Below are 27,397 nucleotides of genomic sequence, written 5' to 3' on the forward strand. Positions count from 1 at the left end.
ATTCTACTACAAAATATTAGCCAATTTAGACAGAACTTTTTGTACAAGTTAAAGGAAGACGTTACTGATGTTGAGACTATTTGGGCCAGATTTATATCTGGTTCTGTGTAGGAATTAAACAAACACCCCTGGTTGCTTGAGTCAATTAATCCTCCTTTTATGTTTGGGGTCAATTTGACCCCTTTCAATGTTTAACGCATTTAAATAAGTTAGTTAATCTCATTTTATTTACTTCATATTTGGTGACTTTTCCTCTTTTAATAGAGACAACTGGGTAAACATAAAATTAATGGGATGTTTTTTTGTGTCTTTTACACATTTTGTATACATTAGTGTTGTTTGGGATAAATTTGACCCCACGCTATTTTAGCTTTATAAAACATAAAAAATATCAGAATTTGACCCACATTTGTGTTGAATGATGTGAAGGTCAATATGACGTCTTATTTTATAATCTTCAAAAAAAATAGATCCCTAAAATAACATAATTATAACTGTATTAGTGCAAGAACCACTAACAATTCACACGACAGGGGGGCGGGGAAAACATAATTCTCATGAGAACTTGATATTTCTCATTCTGTGGAGGAATATATTGTTCCTGAAAACATCTTGTTCACACAACATAGTGGAAATGCAGAGATATAAAAGGTTTCACAGCAGCTTCTAAACCAGTTCTCTATGTGTTCTGTCTCTCTCTCTCTACTGAAAATGACGTCTAAGAAAAGGTTTTCTCTCAGTGAGGATTTCTCACATCTCTTTCACCATGACAGAGACATAGAGGAGAATGTGTCTGAGAAAAAGGAGGACTTTAGAGAGGATCCTGATTATAATGAATCCTCATCTGATGAGAATGGGCCCTTTACTGTAGATCCTCTTCTTGTCTCTCAACCAATAGAAAACAGACTACCTTCCAAAAGTAAAAAGTTATTATGGTCTGTCTCTCCACTTGAAGAAAATGATAAACTTAGTGCTGCTAATGTAATCAGAATAGTTCCAGGTCTCAGCAGATACGCTGTCAGCCACGTCCAAACATAAAATCAGCATTTGAGTTCTTCAGAACACCATCAATCTAAAAGGATAAACTACTGTAGATGATACGTTTAGAGGGAGGTGTGTGTATAGAGGGATAGTTAGAAAGACTTGGATTTAATCCCACATGTAAGTCTACATTGTGTTGCTCAGTTTGGAGAGAACAAGTGAAAAGGTGAAGAAAGAACAGGTGTTTGGGCTGCAGACAGATCCAGCACGTCTCTAAACACAGTCCATGTCTCCTCCGTGTCCTACGCTTCAATAGCACAGAAACAAGGCAGGACTGATGAGATCTTAATAAACTCAGCAATATGGGATGAATGGAACAAGTAGGATCTTCTTCTTTACAATCCAGACTCCCATGTGACTGAGCATGAATTTCAAACAAATATAGCATGTGACATAAACTTGGTTAAAAATTATATTAATATGTAATAATTTTCTGTAGCTTGGAATTGCTGGGGTGAAATTGACCCCAAACATAAAAGGTGTTAGTAAATTTGAAGGTAACAGGAGGATTAAAACTACCCCAAAAAATAGCACTTACCAATTTTACTCAAAGGTCAGAACTATTGTTAAAGTAGAAATTGGGAGATTTCTTTTCAACACTTTATTTGAAACAAAGATCCATTAGAACAATAGTCCTGACCTTTGAGTAAAATTTGGTGCTATGTGGTAGTTTTAAGTGACTCAAGCAACCAGGGGTGTTTGTCTTATATTTCTACACAGAACCAGATCTAATTTGGCCAAAGTACTCTCAACATCAGCAACGTCTTCCTTTAATATGTACAATACTTTTGTGTAAAAGTTGGCTAATATTTTGTAGTAGAAAGAGAATGCTTGCTGGACTTATTTTGGAAAAGTTTAAAAAGTTTTTTTTTTATCATTCTATGAACAAATAAAATCCATTTTATTTTACAAATAATTAGTTTAAAAACTGAAATTTGCATATGAAGATTCAAATGCTTTTACAAGTGTGAAGTACCCTTCTATACAGAAATCAGGATGGTCCATTAGTAAGACTATAGACAAGGTGAGCAACAAACAAGATCTGCTGCAGTACGATCTCCTTTTCAAGAATCTGCACGACATCAAGAAGGTAAATGCAAAGAAATTGTAATTATAATATTTTAAATGAAATTTAGATTTTTAAAAGGTTTTACTGGAATCAATATTACAATTGGTGCTCTAACAACAGCACTGACCTTTCCATAGTAATTAGTAAGTGCTGTTTGTTGGAGTTGTACAGGAGCAATCAGAGAATCTCTATGGAGGAAAAAACTCACTTCAGAATCTGCTCTGAATCTCAGTCACTCAACTGAGTCTGGAATGTATAAAAACATACACATTTCTATTCTAAAAAGTACTAAACATTTATTAATTATTATTTTTAGCAAAATAAGAATTTATAATTGTAAGATACTTTATAAAATAAAAAAAAACGAATTTCCTCAAAACAGAATAACTATAACTATTTAATCACCACAGAGATAATTAATAAAGCTTTTAAACTGCAGTTTTAATCCCTTTTAAATGAGCTCTGTGTGTTACTCCAGCATCAGTAGCAGTAATGCTAGTAAATCTACTGAATAAAAAACATTAGTTTTAGAAAATGGAAATATAGTGGTACGTTTTCTTTCCTATTTTAGTGAAATACTTTGTTCTACTTTGTAAAATTAAAGGAAAACCCCAGAGAAGTAGTTATACAGTGTTTTAAATGAGAGTTTTAGCTGTTTAGCTCCATTCAGCTCCATGCATTGAGGACTCCCTCGCGGGCTCCCTCTAGCGGTGATGGGTATAATGTGATGTAGCGGGGGAGGGGGCGGGGCTGTACATAACCCGGATGAGGCTGAGCTTCCGGGGTCTGTAGCTGGAGCGCCGGAGGACGAGAAGGATCAGCTGAACTACAGAAGGTATGGAGAAGTTTCTCTCTCTCTCTCTCTCTCTTTCTCTCTCTTTAAGGTTAGCGAGCGCTAGATGTTAATCTACACAGATTTCTCCTCTGAAAACTGTTTATTTGGCTGTTTAAAGCGCTTATGTTTATTTACAGTAAGCTTAGATTTACAGATTCTTTCAGCACTGAGGCAGGAGCATTAGCATTAGCAAAATTAGCTTGTAAAATGACCCAGTGTTGTTACCAATACCACACCTAACAGCTAAAGTTAAATATAAAGGAAAGGATTAAACATTACAGACAGCTTGTACATTATCCTACCATTTAGACTATATAACAACAACGTAATACAAATTTAATGTGTTTAAGGCTTCTAGTGGTATATTATAGTTTGAAATTGCCTGCTAGCTTAGCTTAGTTATCGAAATAGCATTGGTTAGGTTACCTAAAGTGGGCTAAAACCTTCAATTACCTTCAAAATAAATGTACCCTTCTATCCAGTTGCTGTTTTTTTTAAAAAAAAAAAACTTATTTTATATTTTTCTCCATCGTTCGTGGTACATAAAATCACACAGCTTTTTATGCAGAGATTTAAAAAAGAGTTAGCAATAGTAAAATGTTTTATGATGTGATTTATTTTGTGAGAATGTTTAAGTGTTCTTCTACAGTGGGAGCTGATATGTGTCCTTAACGCGACTGGCAGAGAGAAAAAGAGAGCTGTTTAATAGGCAGAACTGGCCCATAATAGGGGACCAAAGTAGCTGGTGTTAACTAGCTAGCTAATGTTGCCAGCGTTTCTTTTTTAACCAGTAGCTAACATTATCTAGCTAGCCAATGTTCACAGTGCTTTTTTTTTTACGAAGTATCTAATGTTACCTTGCTGGCTAATGTTGCCAATAGCTGCGTTCCAATCTGAAGGGAGCTGCCAAGGTTGCCTTCAAAGGCAGCTCCCTGTTCGGCAGCATTTTCACCCATAAGGGATCTTATAAAGCAGCGCGTTCGGGACACGCTCTGGAGTCAGCATACGTCATAAATCTCAATGCAGCAGCAGCTATTTCTCTTTTACTCATCCAAATATTACAGACATTTAAATATTCATGATTTACTTTAATTATACACTTTTCCTCACTTCATTCTCAGAGTATGGTCAGTTTTATTTATGTATTTAATTTATTTTTGATTAGATGCTTCATAGAAATGCATGAGTAATGAAATCATAATATGATAAATATTTTATATGAGCCATCAGAGCTAAATTATCAAACTAAGCTACGTTTCACACAATAGTACATTCATACACAGTCAGCTAATTTATCTTTATCTTTTAGTTGCATAAAACACATGATTCATAAACTTTATTTTTTTTTTATTTACCCATACCCACTAGTTGAGATGTGATACTACAATAAGCATAGTGACAATAAAAACACAGCAAGCAAAAATAATAATGTTAAGAGAGAAAACTTTATTACATTCAAAGAAAAAAACATTCATAAAGGGAGCTAACGCTGCCTCCAGCCGGTCTGACCAGAGTTCACCTTCCCCGGCCCACGTTCATCCCTGTGGAAAAAATAAATAAATTAGTATCAGCGGTTTATGGAGAACACGCTCATAATTCCACTATTTACACAGTAAATCACTCAGTTACAGGTAAATCTAATCATTCCCTCTAACAATTAAACTATTTACGCATTAAATCACTGAATTACAGGTTATTCTACACTGTTACACTATTTACACAGTAAATCACTTAGTTATACGTAACAGTGACTTAAAACAGTTAAAACTTTTTATACTGGACGGCCAGGGTGTCTTTGTAGTGGGGGTTTCCTCAGCGCTGCAGCCGCGTTTGGTACTCTGTAAGTCGGCTAGATGCGTGTTAGCTTACCCTGTAAATTAGCGCGATAAGCTAACGGTAGCTTCCGCCGGTCAGGTCTTACATTAAATGAAGTACAGGCGAAAACAACAATGGAAAACAACTTAAAACAGTCTAAAATATGCTAGTTTGATAATCCCCCGCAGCGGTGAGTGGAAATACAGGAGGGAATTACTTACATTTGTACAGAAACTACCTCGCAGTGCTGGCTCCGTCCGCCATGTTTTTAAATCTGAGCGATGGAACTCTGCGCTGGTGAAATGCATCATGGGATTGCCTTCGCCGTGAAGGATACATCTCACGCTGCCTTCAGAATCGGGGTAAAATAAGGCAGCTGCCCAGGTAGGCAGCACATGCTACCTTCCGAATGGGACAGTCCTTTTCTCGGGAGCGCGCCTATGCTGCCTGAAAATGCTGCCTAGTTGGGCAGCTCCCTTCAGATTGGAACGCAGCTATATTTTGTCCTGTCACCTAGTGTGGACTTTTTAAGGGGGATCTTGCAACACAGTAGCGGTAGCAGCGAGTGTGGTGGCTGAGCTGTGAGAGCAGCTCTTAACAGAAGAGGAAAATACAGGCAGTTGCGTAGAAGATGCTTCTGCTACTTTTAAGTTATATGTCTGGCTGCATTTTGGCTCCAGTGGAAACAATAAACGGTAACAGAGTGACCAACAAGACACAAACCATATATAAATACTGTAAGTAAATCCTACACGTGACTGTTTCATAGACAGTTGTACTAATCCCTTAACTCTGTACTGTATTAAAAAAATGTTCTGTCTTTATTTGCACTTCAAGCATAGTCTTAATATGACTGGTTATGGTTCTGCATAGTTAAATTACAAGAGATTTAGGAGAAAATAACACAAACCATAGGCTTAATATGACTGGTTGTGGTTTGCACTATATATGACCTAGAAAAGTTTTATTTTTATTTGTTAATCTTATTTTTATTTCTTATAGAATCAATGTGAGAGAAACCAGTCTGTTAAGTTTGCGTTATATGATTTTGTCAAAAAAACAAAAACTAGTTTTCAAGCCATTCTTCATTTTTGAAGTTTTCTTAAAAGTTTTATTTTTAAATCTTGTCTCATTCTTGTGAACCCATTATCGTGTCTCGTCTTGTGATATTAGTGTCTCATCACACCCCTAATTAAAATGTAATTTCTGGAGCTGTGATGTTACATAGATGCAAGCAATAAGTCTCCACTGATACTGTGCTTTGTATAAAAGAACATTTATTATAATAAAATAATTAAAAAGCACCTGGGTTTCCTTGTGAGAGCGTATGTTAGCCAATCTTATCCTGAGCTCTCTGCCTCGTCATCGACCCACTCAATCTGTAAAACCCAAGGATTAATGTCTTTCGGTCCCTCGTCTGGAAAAAAGTAATATTATCTAATTTCTAGAATATAAAAAAAGGAAAGAGCTGGGACAAGAGTTCACTCTCTCTCAAGCAAATTCATTCCAAACTCTGCTTATTCACTAAACATTTAGTTACATTTCCAGGACAACTAAGAAGAATTGATCATATTTAAGGTGGAAGTGGTAGAATGATTTACTGCTTTAGTAACATTAAGTTAGAGTTGATGAAATTTGGAGCTGCTGCTCTGAATCTGCTGGTATAGACCTTCGTCTTTCTGGGTAAAAAGCACAATTACGTTTACATTTCTCACCAAATTTTCAATTTTCACATCTAAATATACAAAAAAAAAGACTTTAGGAGTGCATATCACTGTTAGTCTGAAGCTGATGTGTTGAAAAATAATGTTATCTGGAGTTGTAAAAAAAATCAGTAATCTTTTATAAATTGGTGTAAAGAAAAAAATCTTCGGACATCATTAGTCATGTGATCAATGTAGAACGAATCAACCATCAGCAGAGTGATACGAACCAATGTCATTTTATCGGCACACGCCTCAAAGCTTCAGATTAAAGGACAACATCACTCTCTTTCTTTCTTTAAGTTCTCAGCTTCCAGTAAGACCAAAACAGAATCAAGATTGTCTGTCTAAACAGTGGGCAGTCCTTATAAAGGCAGTAAACAACCTTCCAGTGGCAGGAGGACCACCAGCGCCCCATTACACTATGGACTTAGAATGGGATAAAAGAAGCTTTTATTGTAATTGAAAATGTCCCAGTAGTTTTGTCAATATAGTGTAACTGATTTACACAGTTCTCTTCAGTTAAGTGACCTGCTTTTATTTTAATATTCAATTGCATTTTTCTTTGTTTTTTCCAGAAATGAAAATATTCAGCTGAAATTCATCACCAACAACCAAGATATTTAACGAAGAGCAATGTTAAACTGCTGAAAGAGGTGAAGCACAAGTCGTCCTGAAGAGCCTCCAGAACACGCAGACATTGTTTGATACGTTTAACAGACAAATAAAGCCGAGTCCCGACATGGAGAAACAGCACTCTGTCAAGAGTTTTACTGAACAGAGTACTCTCACAAAACACCAGCGCATTCACACAGGAGAGAAACCGTATCACTGCTCAGACTGTGGGAAGAATTTTAATCATCAGAGTACTCTTAAAATACACCAGCGCATTCACACAGGAGAGAAACCATTTTACTGCTCAGACTGTGGGAAGAGTTTTACTCGACAGTCACATCTCAAACTGCATCAGCGCATTCACACAGGAGAGAAACCGTATCACTGCTCAGACTGTGGGAAGAATTTTACTGAACAGAGTAGTCTGAATAAACACCAGCACATTCACACAGGAGAGAAACCATTTTACTGCTCAGACTGTGGGAAGAATTTTACTGAACAGAGTACTCTCAAAAAACATCAGCGCATTCACACAGGAGAGAAACCGTATCACTGCTCAGACTGTGGGAAGAGTTTTACTCAACAGAGTAATCTCAAAAATCACCAGCGCATTCACACAGGAGAGAAACCGTATTACTGCTCAGAATGTGGGAAGAGTTTTACTGACCAGAGTACTCTCAAAAACCACCAGCGCATTCACACAGGAGAGAAACCGTATCACTGCTCAGACTGTGGGAAGAGTTTTACTCAACAGAGTAATCTCCGAAAACACCAGCGCATTCACACAGGAGAGAAACCGTATTACTGCACAGACTGTGGGAAGAGTTTTACTCAACAGAGTAATCTCCGAAAACAAACAGCGCATTCACACAGGAGAGAAACCGTATTACTGCACAGACTTTGGAAAGAGTTTTACTAGGCAGAGTACTCTCAAAAAACACCAGCGCATTCACACAGGAAAGAAAACTATCCCAAATCTGTTCCACGACAATTAAAAGTGCAAATCGTAAATCTTTTGGACAGAACACCTAATCTACACAAATGTTTCATTTGTCACTTGGGACACGTTCCACCAGAAACAAACATGAACTGAATTTAATAATGGATTTTACAGGTTCAGCAAAATGAATCTTATCCAGCGATCATGTTTTTTGAATTCCATGTTGTGTTTTCTCGTATGTTTGATATTCCAGTACATTCTTCGTGAGACAGAGCTCAGTTTTTAGGGTAGTTACTGTAGGAGTTCAGTTCTGAAGAAGGGAAGGTCGTTTAAGTTTGAGCGAGGGCACTGCCAGTGTTTGCTCTAGATGTTAGATAAGCATAACTTAGTCTTTAAAATTTAGATGTCATAGTTGTTAGGAGTAGATTAGGATTCTTAGTCTGCAACAAAACGTTTAGGATCAAACCTTCAGTGCTTTTGCTTAGAAGGTTTTGAATGCATTTATTCTCTTTTCTAATTCATGCAGATTTTATTATTTCTATTAATTTCTAGTACCTCTGTTTTCACTCTGTGGAAGCCATCCTCAGTTCCCCAAGCTTAGAATAGCTTAGCTTAATGCTATTAACCGCTAGGCCCATTCATCCAAAGAAGAAGTGGAAAACAGCACCTGAGGAGAGTGCTCCCAAAAGTGAGACCCAGAGCCACAGAGAGACGACACTGGGCTCGGGTACTGCCGTGTGGACCGGAGGAGCAACCAGACCCCGCAGAGAGGCCAACAAAATCCTTTACAGAGGTTAAATAAAACGTTCCAGCTGTAGATTCTATACTAAAATCAACCCACTCCAGGTTTTTGTAGTGCAGTAAGGTTGCAGACTCATTCATTCCCTCTGCTGTGTTGTATTACTCAAGTTTTATACGCTCTTATCTTTTTCTTATTGAATATTATATGTTGCTTAAGGTTTTTTAATCTCCAAATGTACTAATAATATCCAAATCATGTAGTTTCTTAATTGTTTTTATCCTCTACAAACTACTATCTTTGTATTGCTTCACCTCTATATTTACTCATCTGTGTGTTTTAATAAAATGATTTTCTATTGCAGATCTGTAATCTCATTGTGTTTTCTCAACATATGTTTCACATGAAACCTATAGGTCTGAGATTGTCTTATGTTATTGTTTGTTAAATACTCAAAGGCACCCAATGGAGAAATCCAGTGTGAAATGGATTTGTGTTGAAGTGAAACATCAGTCAATTTTAGATTGAAATTCCGAAAGAAATATATATTTTTTTAATGTTTCCCACTTTAAAAATACAATAACTTCCAAAAGGGAAGAGTAACATGTGTTTAACTTGTATTCGTATGTTTTTAAAGTTTTTTTATTGTGAATGCTTATGGGTTGTGTTTTGTTTTTTGAAGTAGTTGTTTTTGAAGAAGTAGCATAGTCATTCACCAACTACACTTAATTACCAAATTCTACATTTGAGTTATCGACCATTATTATTGGTAGCTAGCCTAGCTAAATATCCAAACACAGCATTTGCTATTTTACTGACCAAATGTATTTTTTTCGGTGGTGTTTGCGGTTTACATAGCACCAGATGCTAATGCTAACAATGCGCTGAAGGAGCTTTATGACAACACCAGCTAGCTTTAGAACAAGCATCCGGACGCTTTCTACGTGGTAGTGGGAAATTTTACCCACATAGAACTTAAGATCATGCTGCGGAGGTTTTACTACCATCAAGACTGTGACTTGTTCCCCGAACTAGAAGCCCTGGCTGAACGCAAACGTGCAGTCTCTGCTGAAAGCCAGGGATGCTGCCTTCAGGTCTGGGGACTCAGATGAACTCAAGAGGGCTAGAAGAGAGCTGACTGTTGCAGTCAGCAGGGCAAAAGCTGCATATGCTCAGAAAATCCAGGGACACCTTTCCTCCCAGGATCCACAGAGCATGTGGTGGGGCATCAAGAGCATCATGGACCCCCCCAGAACCAGACTCCCACACTCATCAGGAGAGGAGCCCCTCAGCGTGACACCAGCAGATGTAAGGAGGATGCTGAGGAGGATCAACCGCCAGAAAGCTGCTGGCCCGGAAAAAACAATCCCGGATGGGTGCTAAGAGACTGCGCAGACCAGCTCTCGGATGTCCTGGCGTGAATTTTCAACGCTTCCTTCATCCAGGCAGCTGTCCCCACTTGCCTGAAGACTGCCACCATCATACCAGGCCCCAAGAGCTCCGCAGTGAGGGTCTACCAGATTAAACCAGATGGGACTACCGGCCAGTAGCCCTCACTCTAATAGTCATAAAGTGCTTTGAAAGACTGGTTCAGATCCCCATCAAAGCCATCAACATTACTGTGGATCCACACCTGTACGCATACAGGAAGATTTGGTCCACAGAGGATGCCAGGATGGACAGGATGCCATTTCCTCCGTGGTCCACACTGCCCTCACCCACCTGGAGAAGAAGAATGCCTATGTCCGTATGCTCTTTGTGGACTTCTCATCTGCTTTCAACACAATGATTCCTCAGACCCTGATGACAAAACTCTCCTCACTTGGACTGAGCTCTTCCCTGTTCACACTGCTCACATTTGATTGCTCAACTCTCCATTCAGGCTGTCATAATGTGAAGTTTGGTGACGACACGGCTGTGGTTGGATGCATCATGAACAGAGACGAGTCCAGCTACAGGCAGGAGGTGGAACACCTGGAGGGTTGGTGCAGAGAGATCAACCTCTTCCTCAATGTAAAGAAGACATAGGAGATGATTGTGGACTTCAGAAGGGGCCAGCATGCCCACCTCCCCCTGCACATTGGAAGATCTGCGGTGGAAGTGGTCGACTGCTACAGGTACTTGGCTGTGCACCTGAGCAGCAACCCCACCTGGAGCAACAACACTTCCACTCTGGTCAGGAAGACCCATCAGTGGCTCTAATTCCTCAGGAGGCTGAGACGAGCTGGACTCGGGAGCGCAGTCTTCACCTCCTTCTACAGATGTGTGGTGGAGAGCGTTGTGTGCTCCAGCATCAAGGTGTTGCATGGAAGCTGCTCTGCTGCAGACAGGAAAGCTCTGCAGAAGGGGGTGAAGGCTGCACAGAGGATTGTTGGAGCCTCCCAGCACCACGGAAATCTACACCTCCAGATGCAGGAAGAGGGGCACCTGCTTTAGGAAGGATCCCACCCACCCAGCACACTCACTTTTTGTCCCGCTCCCCTCAGGCCGGAGGCTGCAGAGCATCAAGTGCAAAACAACCATACTCAGAAACAGCTTCATTCCAAAAGTTGTAAGGTTCTTAAACTCCACCTAAACAACATACTGCACTGACACACAAGGACAAATTACTGTTTACAAACACTGTCACTTTTAACTGCACTGAGACACTTTTAACTGCCACCTTATCGTGGTGGACGGGTTTGAGTGTCTCAAGGATCCTAGGAGCTATGTTGTCGGGGGCTTCATGACCCTGGTAGGGACACCCAAGGCAAACAGGTCCTAGGTGAGGAACCAGACGAAATGCAGCCCAAATGACCCCAATGAAGAGAAACAACTTTGGATCAAGTGTTCCTTCGCCCGGACGCAGGTCACCGGGGCCCCACTCTGGAGCCAGGCCTGGAGGTGGGGCACTCTGGCGAGCGCCTGGTGGCCGGGCTTTTGCCCATGGAGCTCGGCCGGGCATAGCCCGAAGAGGAGACAGGGGCCCCCCTTCCCATGGGCTCACCACCTGTGGGAGGGGCCAAAGGGGTCTGGTGCAGTGTGATTTGGGTGGCGGTCGAAGGCAGGGACCCTGGCGATCTGATCCTCAGCTGCAGAAGCTGCCTCTTGGGACGTGGAATGTCACCTCTCTGGAGGGGAAGGAGCCGGAGTTGGTGTGCGAGTTAGAGAGGTTCTGGCTAGAAATAGTCGGGTTCACCTCGACGCACAGCGCTGGCTTTGGAACCAGTCTCCATGAGAGGGGTTGGACACTCTTTCACTCTGGAGTTGCCCCGGGAGAAAGATGCCGAGCTGGGGTTGGCATACTTGAGGGATGCTGTCAGGCTGAAGAAGGAGTCCTATCAGGCCTTTCTGGCCCATGGGACTCCGGAAGCAGCTGACTGGTACCGGCAGTCCAAGCGGCATGGGGCGCAGGTGGTTGCTGAGGCAAAAACACGGGCGTGGGAGGAGTTCGGCGAGGCCATGGAAAATGACTTCCGTAGGGCTTCAAGGCGATTCTGGTCCACCATACTGCTCGGGGAGCAGTCTTCCACAAACACTTTTTATAGAGGGTGTGGTGTGCTGTTGACCTCAACTCGGGACGTTGTGGGCCGGTGGGCGGAATACTTCGAAGACCTCCTCAATCCCACCAGCACGCCTTCCATTGAGGAAGCAGAGCCGGGGGACCTTGGGGTGGGCTCTCCAATTTCGGGCGCTGAGGTCACCGAGGTGGTTAAAAAGCTCCTCGGTGGTAAGGCACCGGGGGTGGATGAGATTCGCCTGGAGTTCCTTAAGGCTCTGGATGTCGTAGGGTTGTGTTGGTTAAAGCGACTCTGCAACATTGCGTGGACATCGGGGGCAGTTCCACTGGATTGGCAGACCGGGGTGCTTGTGCCCTTATTCAAAAAGGGGGACCGGAGAATGTGTTCCAACTACAGGGGAATCACACTCTTAAGCCTCCCTGGTAAGGTCTATTCGGAGTTGCTGGAGAGGAGGGTTCGTTGGATAGTCGAACCTCGGATTCAGGAAGAGCAGTGTGGTTTCGTCCGCAGGGTGTCTGGGCTCTCCCTTGGAGATAGGGTGAGAGGCTCAGTCATCCGGGAGGGACTCAGAGTAGAGCCGCTGCTTCTCCACATCGAGAGGAGCCAGTTGAGGTGGCTTGGGCATCTGATTAGGATGCCTCCTGGACGTCTCCCTGGTGAGGTCTTCCGGGCACGTCCCACCGGGAGGAGGCCCAGGGGAAGACCCAGGACACGCTGGATGGACTATGTCTCTCAGCTGGCCTGGGAATGCCTTGGAATTCCCCCAGATGAGCTGGCCCAAGTGGCTGGGGAGAGGGAAATCTGTGTTTCCCTGGTTAGGCTGCAAAAACAAGATACAATATCTAATAAGTAGTGAAGGGTTCGGCAACAGTGATGCGTCGGCACATGCGCCGAGCTCCTAGAGCAAACCCCGCATCAGTGCGCGCATCTCTTTCAGCAAGACACATGACCGATTCTCATGTCGCATTTGTTTGACAGAACTGTCATATTTGTACAAATCCACCCCCTCAATGCTGAGGCATTATAGCGACAAACATGAGAATGAAGTCCCAGATACACCCAGGATAAACTCAGGTATAGACCATAAACATTTTGGGGGGAAAAAACAGTCCACAAGCATCCTCATTACAAACATATTCACTTAGAGTTTTACGTTATGTTACATGTCCACATTATTTATTGACTGTATCTAAGAATATCAAAGATATTTTAAATGTAACTGAATATATGAAATAATATTATATACAATAAAATACAATGACTTAAAACATATTTTGTATAGACTAGGTCATAAAATCAGTCTCTCAACCAGGTTGTCTGTAGGGTTTTTAAGGTCCAGTAGGTGTGAGTATTCAGTGACACAGTATCAATACAGGTTCCCTATGGGTCGAAACGCATCATGGCGCTTCATCTACCCATCACGACTAATAAGAAAAAGAGTATAAAACTTGAGTAATACAACAACCAATATCCCGCTATATCCACTGGTGGAACGTGTCCCAAGTGACAAAGTGAATCATCTGTGTAGGATAAGGTGTTCTTTGTGAAAGATTTAGGATTTGCACTTTTAATTGCCGTGAAAAAGATTTGGAATAGTTTTCTCTCCTGTGTGAATGCGCTGGTGTTTTTTGAGATGACTCGCTCTAGAAAAACACTTCTCACACTCTATGCAGTAATATGGTTTTACTCCTGTGTGAATGCGCTCGTGGATTTTGAGAGTACTTTGTTGAGTAAAACTTTTCCCACAGTCTGAGCAGTGATATGGTTTCTCTCCTGTGTGAATGCGCTGGTGTATTTTGAGATTACTCTGTTCAGTAAAACTCTTCCCACAGTCTGAGCAGTAATACGGTTTCTCTCCTGTGTGAATGCGTTGGTGTTTTTTGAGATTACTCTGTTAAATTTAACTCTTGACAGAGTCTTGAGTCCAGTTTCTCCATGTCGGGACTTGGCTTCATTTGTCTGTTAAATGCAACAACTTCTGCGTGTTCGGGAGATTCTTCAGGACGGCTTCTGCTTCACCTCTTTCAGCAGTTTAACATTGCTCTTAGTTAAATATCCTGGTTGTTGGTGATGAATTTCAGGAGAATATTTTCATTTCTGAAAAAAAAAACAAAGAAAAATGCCATTGAATATTAAAATAAAAGCAGGTCAATTAACTGAAGAGAACTGTCTAAATCAATCAGTTACACTACACTGACAAAACTACTGGGACATCTTCATATTACCATAAAAGCTTCTGTACTGTACCTGGTGGTCCTTCAGCCACTAGAGGGAGGCCACATTTTGCCACTTGCACTAATCAGGCGGACACCTGCTTAGTGCCTTTACAAGGACTGCCCACTGTTCAGACAGACAGTCTTGATTCTGTTCCCATCTCACTAGAAGCTGAGAACTTTAAGTTTGAAAGAAAGAAAGAAAAATATCCTTAGGTTTTATTTTAAAGCCTCTTTGTTATCCTAGGGCTGCTTTCTGTTTCCCCTTCTTTTTGGGTATTCTCGTGTTTTCTCCCTTTTGTTAGTTCTGGGTAAAAGACTCAAAGTTGGTCTTCAGAAGACACTCATTTGCCATTTTCCTGAGAATCTTTATTTAAAGGCACACTAGGAAGGATTTCCTTGATTATTGAACTTTTTAAAGAAGTGAAATTACAGCTTCAGACTCACTGCAGCACTGCACTGAGGTGTAATAGGAGGAATAGTGGTCCTCTCTTGTCTGTGCCGGAGCTCCTCTGAGCTCAAACCAGACTTTTTTTTGCCTCTTTCGAGAACTGCAAACTGCTTTCCAACCTGCAGTTCTAACCAAGGGCGTCGCCTGGCCTGGGCTTTAGAATCATTTTGCTCAGCTCAGCTGTATCATTAATGATGAGACAGGCCACTGGCCGTGTGTAAATGGAAAATCTCTTAACACTAATCACGGAGCCAGTTCAAGGATAAAGTTCCGTCTTTCAGGAGAAACAGCCAATCAGCCTGCTGGTTTTGCGGAACGCAAGTAGGGAAGCCCCACCCCCCTCTGTCTCGCTGGGAAGGATTTTTAAGTTCCTGCAGTGGGTTGCAGCTCTGATGTTAAAACATATCTGGATTTTTCTAAAAGAAAGGTAACAGAGCTAACCATGTAAACTGTTTCTGATAGCTTGTTAAAAAGACTCGTCTCTGAATCAAAGCACGCAGATCAAACCCACTGTGTGCTTAATAAAATACAGCCTGTGACAGTCAGTTAGACTAGAAGCTGGAAAGAGACGGAAGATGTCTGTGAAAGCCAGAAATCGAGAAAGAGAGACTAATCGGCCTAGAGAACGGACAAGAATAAATATAGGAATCTCTTTCACTCGTTGGCGTGAGCTAAAAGACGCAAACCAGCTGAAAACAGACGCAGAGCTGTCCGGCTTCTTTTTGGACAAGTAAGTCTTATTTTGTTGCTCTGGTGTTTCGCTAAAATATTCTAGCTAGCTTCATATTCATAACGTTACTTCATAGAGTCGTAGTCCGGGTTTTGTTGTTTGTAGATATATACGATGGTTATAGTCAGGTAGAATTTGCATGTACAGTGGTGTGAAAAAACATCAAACTAATTTAAATATTAGTCAAAGACAAATAATACAGGTAAACACAAAATGCTATTTTTAATTAACGTTTTTATTATTAAGGGAGGAAAATAAAATCCAAACCTACATGGCCCTGTGTGAAAAAGTGATTACCCCCTAGACTGAATAGCTGGTCGGGCCACCCTTAGCAGCAACAACTGCAACCAAGCATTTGCGATAACCTGAAGTGAGTCTTTTACAGCATTGTGGAGGAATTTTCGTCCATTCATCTTTGCAGAATTTTTGTAATTCAGCCACATTGAAGGGTTTTTTTTAAGTATAAACAACCTTTTTAAGGTCATGCCACAGCATCTCAATCGGATTCAGGTCAGGACTTTGACTAGGCCACTCCAAAGTCTTCATTTTGGTTTTCTTTAGCCATTCAGAGGTGGACTTGCTAGTGTGTTTTGGATCATTGTCCTACTGCAGAACCCAAGTTCATTTCAGCCTGAGGTCACGAACAGATGGTCAAACATTCTCCTTCAGGATCTTTTGGTAGACAGCAGAATTCATAGTTCCATTTATCACAGCAGATCTTCCAGGCCCCGATGCCGCAAAACCAGTTCACAGAATATTTTCCCCAAAAGTCTTGGGGATCATCAAGATGTGTTTTGGAAAAATTGAGACCAGCTTTAAAGGTCTTTTTGCTCAGTAGTGGTTTTTGTCTAGAAACTCAGCCATGCGGTAATTTTGGGCAGCTGGTCACTTCTGGGAAGGTCCAGTTCCAGGTCAATCACCTTCTTTCTCAATTGTTCCTGAATTTCTTTGTATCTCGGCATGATGCATAGCTTTAAAGGATCTTTTGGTGGACTATATATATATATATATATATATATATATATATATATATATATGTGTGTGTGTGTGTTTGCAAATCTTCAAGATAATATATTTAACATTAAATGCATATGGCCTAGGGGTGTGCCATATCGTGTCATACGCACTAATATCGCCAGCATTTTAAAATATTGTGAACGATATTATACCCTAAAATATTGTGCCATATCACCCACCCCTAATTATCATGTCAGGGTACTACTCTCTTTTTTATTTATTTATTTTTTTTAGCAAAAGAAAAATTCACACTTTCTCAATTCCTCATTATATATCTACTAGAGACAGATTATATCTGTCCAGTATCATTTATTTTACTTTAATCCTGGATATATGGAGAAATTCAGAGTGCATTATTAGAATCAAGACATTCTTGATCATTTACTTCTGATACAAATCTGATAAAATTCTTGTATTATTTAATATCACGTTATATGTGCCATATCATATCTTATGAAATAATACAATTAAATATTCATTTTGTTGCAGTAGTGTAATTCTAAAAATATATTTTTTTATTTCAATAATGTTAGCTACCAATTAAAAAAACTGCTGGTACCTTTAGCTAGCAAGCAAACTGATTATAAAACGCTTGCAACTAGCAAACATTAACTATTGGTAATAAAATGCTTGCAGCTAGCTGACATTAGCTACCTGTTATAAAGTGCTTTCAACTTTACCTAGCTATCTAAAATTAGCTACCGATTTAAAAAATGTTGATACCTTTAGCTAGCTAGCTAACACGAGCTTCTACTTTGGCATTAGCCATTTGCAATTTTAGCTAACATTAGCTACCCGGATAAACAAATCACTGATAACTTTAGCTTGTCAGCTAAGTAACTGGTTGTAAATAAAAACTGAATGTTATTTTATTCTAGGATATTTTGTTAGCATCACAAAGCTGAAATCAGGTTCTTGTTTAAATTGTTTGTAATGTCTGTATTAAGCAAGTGTTGTTAAGAAATACAGTTTAACATACTTGATACTTTATGATAATATTCTGATCCAGAACACATAATTCTTTAATACAAGTAGATCCTGACCTGGTCTGCAGTAAAGGTTGGTGGACTGGAGGAGCAGATTTGTCTGCCAGTGTTGACAGTGGTGATGATGATGAAGAAGATGGTGGGGGTGATGGTGATGGTGGTGGTGATGAAGATGGTGGAGGTGAGGGTGATGAAGATGATGATGGAGGAGAGGGTGTTGGTGGTGATGAAGATGGTGGAGCTGGAGTTGAAGGTGATGGAGATGGTGATGATGGTGGAGATGGAGATGATGGTGAAGATGCAGGAGGGTAGGAGGAGGGGGCAGCAGGAGCAGGACAGTCAAACCTGTTGTAAAAGTTGTTAAACTGCTTTGCTCTGTCCACACCCCCATCTACTGGGTTGTTGTTCTTGCACCCAGTGATGGTACCCCCAGAGAGCCCTGGCGGTACACTCAGCTCCTCCAGATCTTTTGTTAGAAGGAGAACATTTCCATCATCAGACTCTGCCAGTCCAACAACTGTGATTCTTCTTTCATGTTTCTCTTCAGTTCCCTGTAGTATATTCATTTAAAAAGTTTGAACATTAGAAATGGCCGGTATGTACTGGACACACATACAGTAAAAGGCACATTTTTCAGTCCACAGTTATACCTTCCCTCATCCACATGTAGCCGGCTTGTGTGTGTGTGTCTGTCTCTGATTCCGCCCAAGTTGAATTAGCCACGGCCCTCGAGTGTTGATACCCTCTGCGTTGTGATTTCCAAGGAATGGAAAGACTGGACAAGCTCTGCCATATATTGGGTCTTTATTGCCTCTCCTGTGCATGAGAGCAGCAAAACAGAGCATTAAGTGAATTCTCTGTCTTTCTCACAAAAACAGATGCAGCTCTCCTCAGTGATATTTAGCGTGAAATGAGCATTACATATGCAATACTGTGTTCTGTTTTTCTGTATCCAGTGTACAATAACATATAATAAAATAGGGTTTATAAAAATACTTCAGTACAAATTGTACAATACTGTGTTATAAAAATAAACATTTCTTATCACATATATTTTTAGCAATGAAATAAAATATTACACATTATATTGCACTATGCACATATAGAAATGATCCCAAATATGACACATTTTTCTATTTCTGAACATTAATTTCATACAACAAAACAATTCTCAATAAAAATAAACAGCTGTTGCAATTAAACATTAGAGTGGTTCACTTAAACAGTAAACTGTGGCAGTACCTGTGCATGAGAGCAGCAAAACACAGCATGGAGTGAATTCTCTGTCTTTCTCACACACACACACACACACATACACACAGACCCGGGCCCGGAGTGGCTAATCGGGAGATTCGGGAGGATTCCTCATGGGCCGGCTCGAGTTTGGGCCGGTTGGACGGAAAAAAATAGTTTACCCGTCATTTCTTATTCTTGCAATCATTTCCATTCAACTACGTATGCATTCTCTATTCATCTGACAGCACAGCCTCTACTTCGCAGTAGATTAGATGGGTTCAACCAGCTGAGGGAATTCTCCCTTCCCAAATGTTTGAGTTGGTTGCGTCCACGAGTGGTCTTTTCTGAAGCGATAAAATTAAATATAGCAACAGAATAGCACGAAGCGTCAGTCGACTGTGATGGAGGGTAAAAAGGCCAGATTAAAAAAAAGAAAGAAGATGGAAGAGGAAGCTGCCAAATGTGCAAAATTAACAAGCTTGTTTTCCAGAGGACAGACTCCAGCTGCAGCCGGTAAACAGAGATATGGAAATAATATTGAATTGTCAGCTATAGCGCAACGTTTGCAATGTCGACTTAGCGTAGTTTATTTTGTAGAGTCCAATACACATCATTAACCTCTTAACACTATTCTTTCTGGCCGGCGGGGCAGAAATATGTCATAATTAATATCTTGCTTTGTTTATGAATAATTATAGACACCCAATATGCCATTTTAAAGCCTAGAATCTCTGCTTTTCAGTATCTAGCCTATTGAGCTGTATGTCCTCTCAGGAAATAAACATTTAGTGCGAAATATGCCTTGTTTATTAGAATTAAGATTCATTTCGAATCTGGTAAAGCTTTATATTCTGTCTTTAAGCTACTGTATTGAGGATTCACTATTTTGTTTTGATCTTTAAGAATTCGTTAGATTATATTTCTTTTAGCATTTTGAACTTAGTTTATTTGGTTATTTTCCTATTTTATATCTATTTTTCTGTTTTTATTAAATCTTATTAGCTTAATTTAATAGCTGTATCTAAGCTAGACAGACACTGTGTGATTTTTTAATCGGGTGCTGAGAGCTCATCCAAATGTTTGAATGGTTTGTCCTGTACGAAAACGCACCTGACTTATATGCTGACACTGTAGTCTGACTGGCAGGCTGAGAGACTGAACCTCACGCAGCCCCAAAGCATTAGAATTAGCGCCAGATCCCCGCAAGCCTTCACCCATTAATCCACCCGCGGAGCTTCAAACGCGCGGATGAGCACGCCGCTTTCCTCAGCCAGTCGGGCTCCAGGAAATAGTCTGTGATGTCATCTGTTTTTTAATACTATTTTCATTTTATATAAAGCTATGGCATGATAATCACCATATAGCAAAGTAACCAAGACTTATTGTTAAGGAAACTTCTCCTTAACTGAAACTAATTAAAACGGTAAATAAAAAAAAAAACTAAAACGAACTGAAATTACAGTTTGAATACCCTCATTTTCGTGTTTGTTAATTTATTTATAATTGATTTATATAAATGTGGCGTATCATGATATATATCGTTATTGTGATATCTTTTTTTCCCATATCGCCCAGCACTACTTCTAAGTAATATTCATTCATAAAATTAAAATGTTTTACCTTTTAAATCTTTATCTGATTTAAATTTGAATGAAACATGTATAAGTGAAGGGTGTTCAGTTAACTTACCAACATACACTTGTACTTATATGCAATAAAATGGCATTGTAAGATCTAGCTGCTGTTTTATTTTTTCAAATTCCTGCTACATTGATCACTTGACCAACAATGTCCGAAACCTTTTCTTTTACACCACTTTATAAAAGATTTGTTTACTAAATCAATATAGCGGACACGGTGGCGAATCACAGCATCGGGTCGAAGCCCAACTTCATCTGCAGAGCCAGAGAGCAGCAGAAGCTCTACACCAGCAGATTCAGAGATTTTACAGAAGCTAATGTTACCCACAGTTTCATCATCTCTATATCGATGTTGTACATGCTGGAGAGAGAGTGAACTCTCGACCCGACTCTTTCCTTTTTCTTATATTCTAGAAATTAGATAATATTACTTTTTTCCAGACGAGGGACCGAAAGACATAAATCCTTGGGTTTTACAGATTGATTCGGTGATGAGGCAGAGAGCACAGGACAAGACTGGCTAACGTTCTCTCTCACAAGCAAACCCGTCTTCTTGTTAATTATTTTAGTATAATAAATGTTATTTTATACAATATACAGTATCAGTGGAGACTTATTTCATGCATCTACATACCATCACAGCTCCAGAAATAACATTTTAGTTAGCTCAATCATAAAAAATGTGTTTGTATCTTTAACATAAAATATGAAAAGAAACGCATATGGATGGATGTCGGACAATGCAGCGTCTACTCATGTCTGAAATGTCCACACTCTCATTTAGGAGGAAGTGCAGACAAGTTTGTATTCAAATTAAAAGAACAAATTATGTCCTGGCTTGGTGAAGGTTAAAAACGTTGGTAACATTAGCCAGCTAGATAACATTAGCTAGCTTGGTTAAAAAGCACTGGGAACATTGGCTAGCTAAATAAAATTAGATACTTGGTTAAAAAAGCACTGGGCACATTGGCTAGCTAGATAATATTGGATACTTGATTAAAAAAGCAGTGGTCACATTGGCTAGCTAAATAACATTAGATACTTGGTTAAAAAAGCACTGGTCACATTGGCTAGCTAGATAATATTAGATACTGAAGAGTAACTGTTTATTATACCTTGGGTGTATTGACAAATATCTTTCAGTTATGATTACTTAACTTAGTATCTATAATTACATAATCATTGTGTGAAACCTTGTATTTTATATACATTTATACAGAAGACTAATCAATACTCACATTGTACTTTATATACATTTATACGGAAGATTAACCAATACTCACATTGTATTTTATATGCATTTATAGGGAAGATTAACCAGTTAAAACATTGCTTTATCAGGCATGTGACTAACACAGACTCTATTATTAAATGTTCAGTTCTGGAAGAACACAGTCAAGGCCAAACACTAGTGGTCCGGTCAGACACGTGAAACGGATTACTAACACGTGAAATTATGCATACTAACATGAGATGATTTTAGCAACGCCTCATCAGCAGGTTTCACGTCATTTGGGGTATAAACATGGAGTCAGATCAGAGGGGGGTCAGAACTTATACTGGGACGGCTGTTAACTGTCTTGTATGTATTGGTTCTCCTGAATTCAGTAATAAATACTTGGTTTGCTTCCAACTTCACTCCACCTGTCTGCGACTCTATCAAACGAACACGTAGGGGAGTTGTACCCCGGAGGAGGGGTGGGTGTGAACCCATCTTTCATTTTCTTTTTTACAACAATACTTTGTTTAAAAAGCACTGGGCACATTGGCTAGCTAGGTAACATTAGATACTTTGTTTTAAAAAGCACTGGGCACATTGGCTAGCTAGATAATATTTGATACTCGATTAAAAAAAGCACTGGGAACATTGGCAAGCTAGATAACTTTAGATACTGGTTAAAAAGCACTGGGCACATTGGCTAGTGTTGTAAAAAGAAAATGGAAGATTTTTTAGCCGGGGCTACATGAGGAATATGCGAGAGTGGCGTATCCCATACTGAGATACCGAATGAATGCTTGAAAGAGAATACAAATTACATTTAAGAAAAAAAATATGCAAGAAATAAAAAATAAATAAATACCGGCCGTAAAACACTGTTAAACTGCTTTGTTTGTACATTTAGCTAGGCTAACTACCAATAATAATGGTCAGTAAAACAGCAAACACTGTTGTTTGGACATTTAGTTAGGCTAGCTACCAATAATAAAAGTCAGTAAAACGGCAAATGCTACATTTATACATTTAGCTAGGCTAGCTACCAATAATAATGTTCAGTAAATCAGCAAACTGCATATTTGAACATTTAGCTAGCTAGCAAACAATAATAATAGTCATTAAAACAGCAAATGCTACATTTGTACATTTAGCTAGGCTAGCTAACAATAACAATAGACAGTAAAACAGGAAATGCTTTGTTTATACATTTGGTCAGTAAAATAGCAAATCCTGTATCGTGGCACGAGATCTCACGAGATTAAGACGTGACGATATTTCTCGTCAAGCTTAAACCTCTCACAGTTTAGTGTGGACTTTTTAAGATACAACACTGGCAACTGGCAACACAGTAGCAGCGAGTTTGGTGGTTGAGCAGTGAGCAGAAGAGGAAAGTTCGGGGAATTTGCATAGAACAGAGGTCACGGGCGGACCGTGGTCCGGGTCCGGACCCAAACCTATTGAGAAGGATTTAATTGTATACACGCTTTGCGGCGCAGTAAATCACAGACCAATCACGTGTGAGGTAATATCACCAACCATTCTCTTCAGTCAATCAGATCTGTGCAGACGTGGAAAAAATAAATAAATAAACACACCGCTCCTCACGCGGGATCGAACCCGTGTTGTCAGGGTCGCGGTCCCGCTGCTCCGGCTGTTGAATTGGGACATGGCCGTGAAAAAACGCCTTTATAAGGAGATAGTGAGCCTGGGCGAGAATGGGAACTAAAGTCACACCGAGTGCGACAGAGAGACAGGCGAGGAATTTTGTATAACTGGATCATTCTGAATTCTAATTAAATACTCCTGGCATAGAAGATGCTTCTGCTACTTTTAAGTTGTTTGTCTGGCTGCATTTTGGCTCCAGTGGAAACAATAAACGATAACAGAGTGACCAACAAGACTGTACTGTGCTTAAAACATGTTCTGTCTCTGTTTGCACTTCAAGCATAGTCTTAATATGACTGGTTATGCATAGTTACATTACAAGAGATTTAGGAGAAAAAAAAACACAAACCATAGTCTTAATATAACTGGATATGACAATCTCAGGCCTATAGGTTTCATGTCAAACATGTGTTGAGAAAACACAATGAGACTGGAGATCTGCAATATAAAAGCCGTTTATTAAAACACACATGGGTAAATATAGAGGTGAAGTAATACAAAGATAATAGTTTGTACTGGATAAAAACAATTAAGAAACTACATTATTTGGATATTCTTAGTAACTTTGGAGATTACAAAAAACATAAGCAACATTTAATATTCAATAAGGAAAAGATAAGAGAGTATAAAACTTGAGTAATACAACACAACCAAATATCCCTCTATATCCCTCTATAGTAACAGATTTTTAATTGGACTGAACCACAGACAAACAAGAACACCAGCAGAGGGAGTGAATGAGCCTGTAACCTTACTGCGCAACAGTAACTAACCTAAAAACTGAGCTCTGTCTCACAAAGAATGTCCTGGAATATTCAAACTTACAAGACATACAAACATAACATGGAATTCTATACACATCATCCCTGGATAAGAATAGTTTTGCTGAACCTGTAAAATCCATTGTTAAATACAGTTCATATTTGTTTCTGGTGGAATTTATGATTTGAGCTTTTAATTGCCATGGGACAAATTTGGGACATTTTTCTCTCCTGTGTGAATGCGCTGGTGTTTTTTGAGATGACTCTGTTGAGTAAAACTCTTCCCACAGTCTGAGCAGTAATACGGTTTCTCTCCTGTGTGAATGCGCTGGTGTATTTTGAGATTACTCTGTTCAGTAAAACTCTTCCCACAGTCTGAGCAGTGATGCGGTTTCTCTCCTGTGTGAATGCGCTGATGTTGTTTGAGATGACTCTGTTGAGTAAAACTCTTCCCACAGTCTGAGCAGTGATGTGGTTTCTCTCCTGTGTGAATGCGCTGGTGTTTTTTTGAGATTACTCTGTTTAGTAAAACTCTTGACAGAGTGCTGATGTTTCTCCATGTCGGGACTTGGCTTCATTTGTCTTTTAAATGTAGCAAACAATTTCTGCGTGTTCTGGAGATTCTTCAGGAAGGCTTCTGCTTTACCTCTTTCAGCAGTTTAACTTTGCTCTTAGTTAAATATCCTGGTTGTTGGTGATGAATTTCAGGAAAATATTTTAATTTCTGGAAAACACAAAGAAAAATGCCATTGAATATTAAAATAAAAGCAGGTCAATTAACTAAAGAGATTCTAAGTCATTCTAAGTGAGTGATGTTACCCTTTAATCTGAAGCTTTGAGGCGTGTGCCGAAAAAACGACACACATTGGTTCAAATCACATTGCCGATACTTGATTTGTTCTTCATCACGACAGATGATGTCCAAAGCTTTTTCCTTTAAACCAATTTTTAAAAGTTTCCACACATTAACCAAATACATTAATCCAAATCAATGCTTCACAAACCTGATTTTTTTTTTTTTAACAACTCCTGATAACAGTTCATTATTTTCCACCACACTGGCTTCAGGCTAACAGTGATATGCGCTCCTGAGTTCAAGATGTGTTTTTTGGAAATGTTGATCCGATGCAGTTGTCTTGTTGGTGCAGGGAATTGTAGTTCAAAATAAAATCACAGCAAAATAATGACCTTTTTACTGTTACAACACATCAACCAACCTCCAACAGGAGTGTAAAACATAAGAGTCTCTTTTGTTTACTAAAGGTTAACACAATTATAACAATTTGTAAGAATTCATATTATTTTATGTAGTTCTTTTTCAATTATTTTTGTAGTCTTTTTAACCTCTTACACAAATGTTTAATTGTGTATTTTTGTCAAGTTGCTCAAAGTGTGATTCTTCTTCTTATTATTATTATCAAATTCATGTTTTTGTTATTATTATTATTATCATTATTAAAGTATCAGCAAAAGAGCAGCTGGAGACTGTATTCCACAGTAATGGTTTAACTGGGATTTCTTAAAAACAGCGGGGCTAAAGATGTTGTAATTTGCTAATATTTAGGGGTTCGAGCACGTAGTGCTAGAAACCCTATTGTAATTGTTCTGATTATTATTATTATTATTCTTTTTCTGCCATAGAAGTGATTGGGCAGAAGAAACCGTAAGGCCTACAGGGCTGAGACTTGGTCATATGGTAGTACTTCTCACCGCTACTCAGATTCAAAAGATGAGCCCGATCGGCCTCAAGGGGGCACTATGGCGAAGGTCAACGCGTTTGGCCTCGTAACTCCCACGCCCTGATAGCTAGATCAAAAATTCTTGCATTATATGATTCCTTGGTTAATGGCAAATCAAAAAAAAAAATCTGTTTCTCAGGAACCGTAAAAGCTATGAAGCTCTCCTTTGGCATGTATCATCTATGGCCTATGTCCTAATGTTTTACAGAAGGAAAATTTGATATGCAAATTTTTGCGATCGTTATGAGCCAATCAAATTCCAGCAAGCTTTTGACAGGCTAAACAATGACCAATCAGGACGATACTTATACCCTACATGTATCTCAGGGCCTTCTATCATCCATTAAAGTATGGCGTTGATTGGCCTCAAGGGGGCGCTATAGCAGAAAATCAGTTATATCTAAAGGTACAAGTGGCCTAGGCTTGTTATTCTTTTTTAGTTGTATACTTTGCTGTAGCCTTTACAACTTTGTAATTGCATGTGTTTACCAAAAATGCAAAGATTTTCATCAGTGGCCAAAAGAGTAAAAATGGCTCTTTTCGAACTTGTCTTTAAGTCCTCAATCAATCAAAACAAATTTGGTCTTGATGCGATCTTGAGACCCTGTAGGTAAATAATTATTGAAAAAATCTTGACATTTTAACTACTTGAGGCCCATAAACCTTGATCAAACATGTACGTGAAAGCCTTTTCAGAGTTATTTGGCCAAAACTCTGTCAAAGTTTTGAACAGGCCAAAACTGTTGAAGCTACTAATTAACAATGACATTTGAAGTACATGTGCCAAGTATGAGCCAAATACGTCTTAAGTAGGCTCTACAGTGACAAATTAACTATTTTCAATTTATTCCATTTATCGCTATTTTCCAACCTAAATGGTCAGAAGACAGGAACCTTTCACCCTATCAACACACAAATTTATACACATATATAGACTGATAATCTGATCTTGATTGCAAATTTTCAGCCAAATCGGACATGTTTTCCCTCTACAACGGCTGGAAAACTACAGCGATTTTGTAGGCCTCAAGCCTGTATTATCGCTTTTTTCTAACCTAAATGGACAGAAGTCAGGAACCTTTGACCCTATCGACACAGAAATTTACATACATATATAGACTGATATTGTGATCTTGATTGCAAATCAGATATTTTTTGCCTCTAATATGGCCAAAGAGCAACAGCCATTTTGTAGGCCATAAGCCTGTATTATCGCTTTTTTCAAGTCTAAATGGACAGAAGTCAGGAACCTTTGACCCTATCAACACACAAATTTACACACATATATATACAGACCACTTGATCATGAGAACCAATTTGGATAGGGAATGTTCTGTCTTTCTGATAGAGTGATAGATTTCCAGCAGGTTATATGTGGTCTCTTGCTGCGCTCTGGTGGTCATTTGGTGAAACAGCTACAGGTGAATTATTCTAAATTAAAGCTCTGCTGAACTTATTTAATCTTGCTTGTCTTGCTTAATTGAAC

At 39.4% G+C, this 27,397-nt stretch overlaps 2 protein-coding genes and 1 pseudogene across 2 annotated transcripts in view; 2 read left to right on the forward strand and 1 right to left on the reverse strand.

Moving 5' to 3' along the window:
- The first annotated feature begins 2,895 nt into the window (after window positions 1-2,895).
- Window positions 2,896-9,120, forward strand: LOC125801435 (zinc finger protein 239-like; annotated as a pseudogene).
- LOC125801413 (zinc finger protein 239-like) overlaps window positions 5,329-27,397 on the forward strand; it is a 181,851-nt gene continuing 159,782 nt past the window's right edge. Inside the window, exon 1 of the mRNA XM_049478101.1 lies at window positions 5,329-5,497. The gene's annotated coding sequence lies outside the window, so the exon portion shown is untranslated. The remainder of the gene's footprint in view (window positions 5,498-27,397) is intronic.
- Window positions 23,851-27,397, reverse strand: part of LOC111197605 (zinc finger protein 239-like) — a 270,756-nt gene continuing 267,209 nt past the window's right edge. The window contains exon 2 of the transcript XR_007438692.1: window positions 23,851-24,896. The gene's annotated coding sequence lies outside the window, so the exon portion shown is untranslated. The remainder of the gene's footprint in view (window positions 24,897-27,397) is intronic.

This window comes from Astyanax mexicanus, chromosome 4 (assembly GCF_023375975.1).
Source record: "Astyanax mexicanus isolate ESR-SI-001 chromosome 4, AstMex3_surface, whole genome shotgun sequence".
NCBI lineage: Eukaryota > Metazoa > Chordata > Actinopteri > Characiformes > Acestrorhamphidae > Astyanax > Astyanax mexicanus.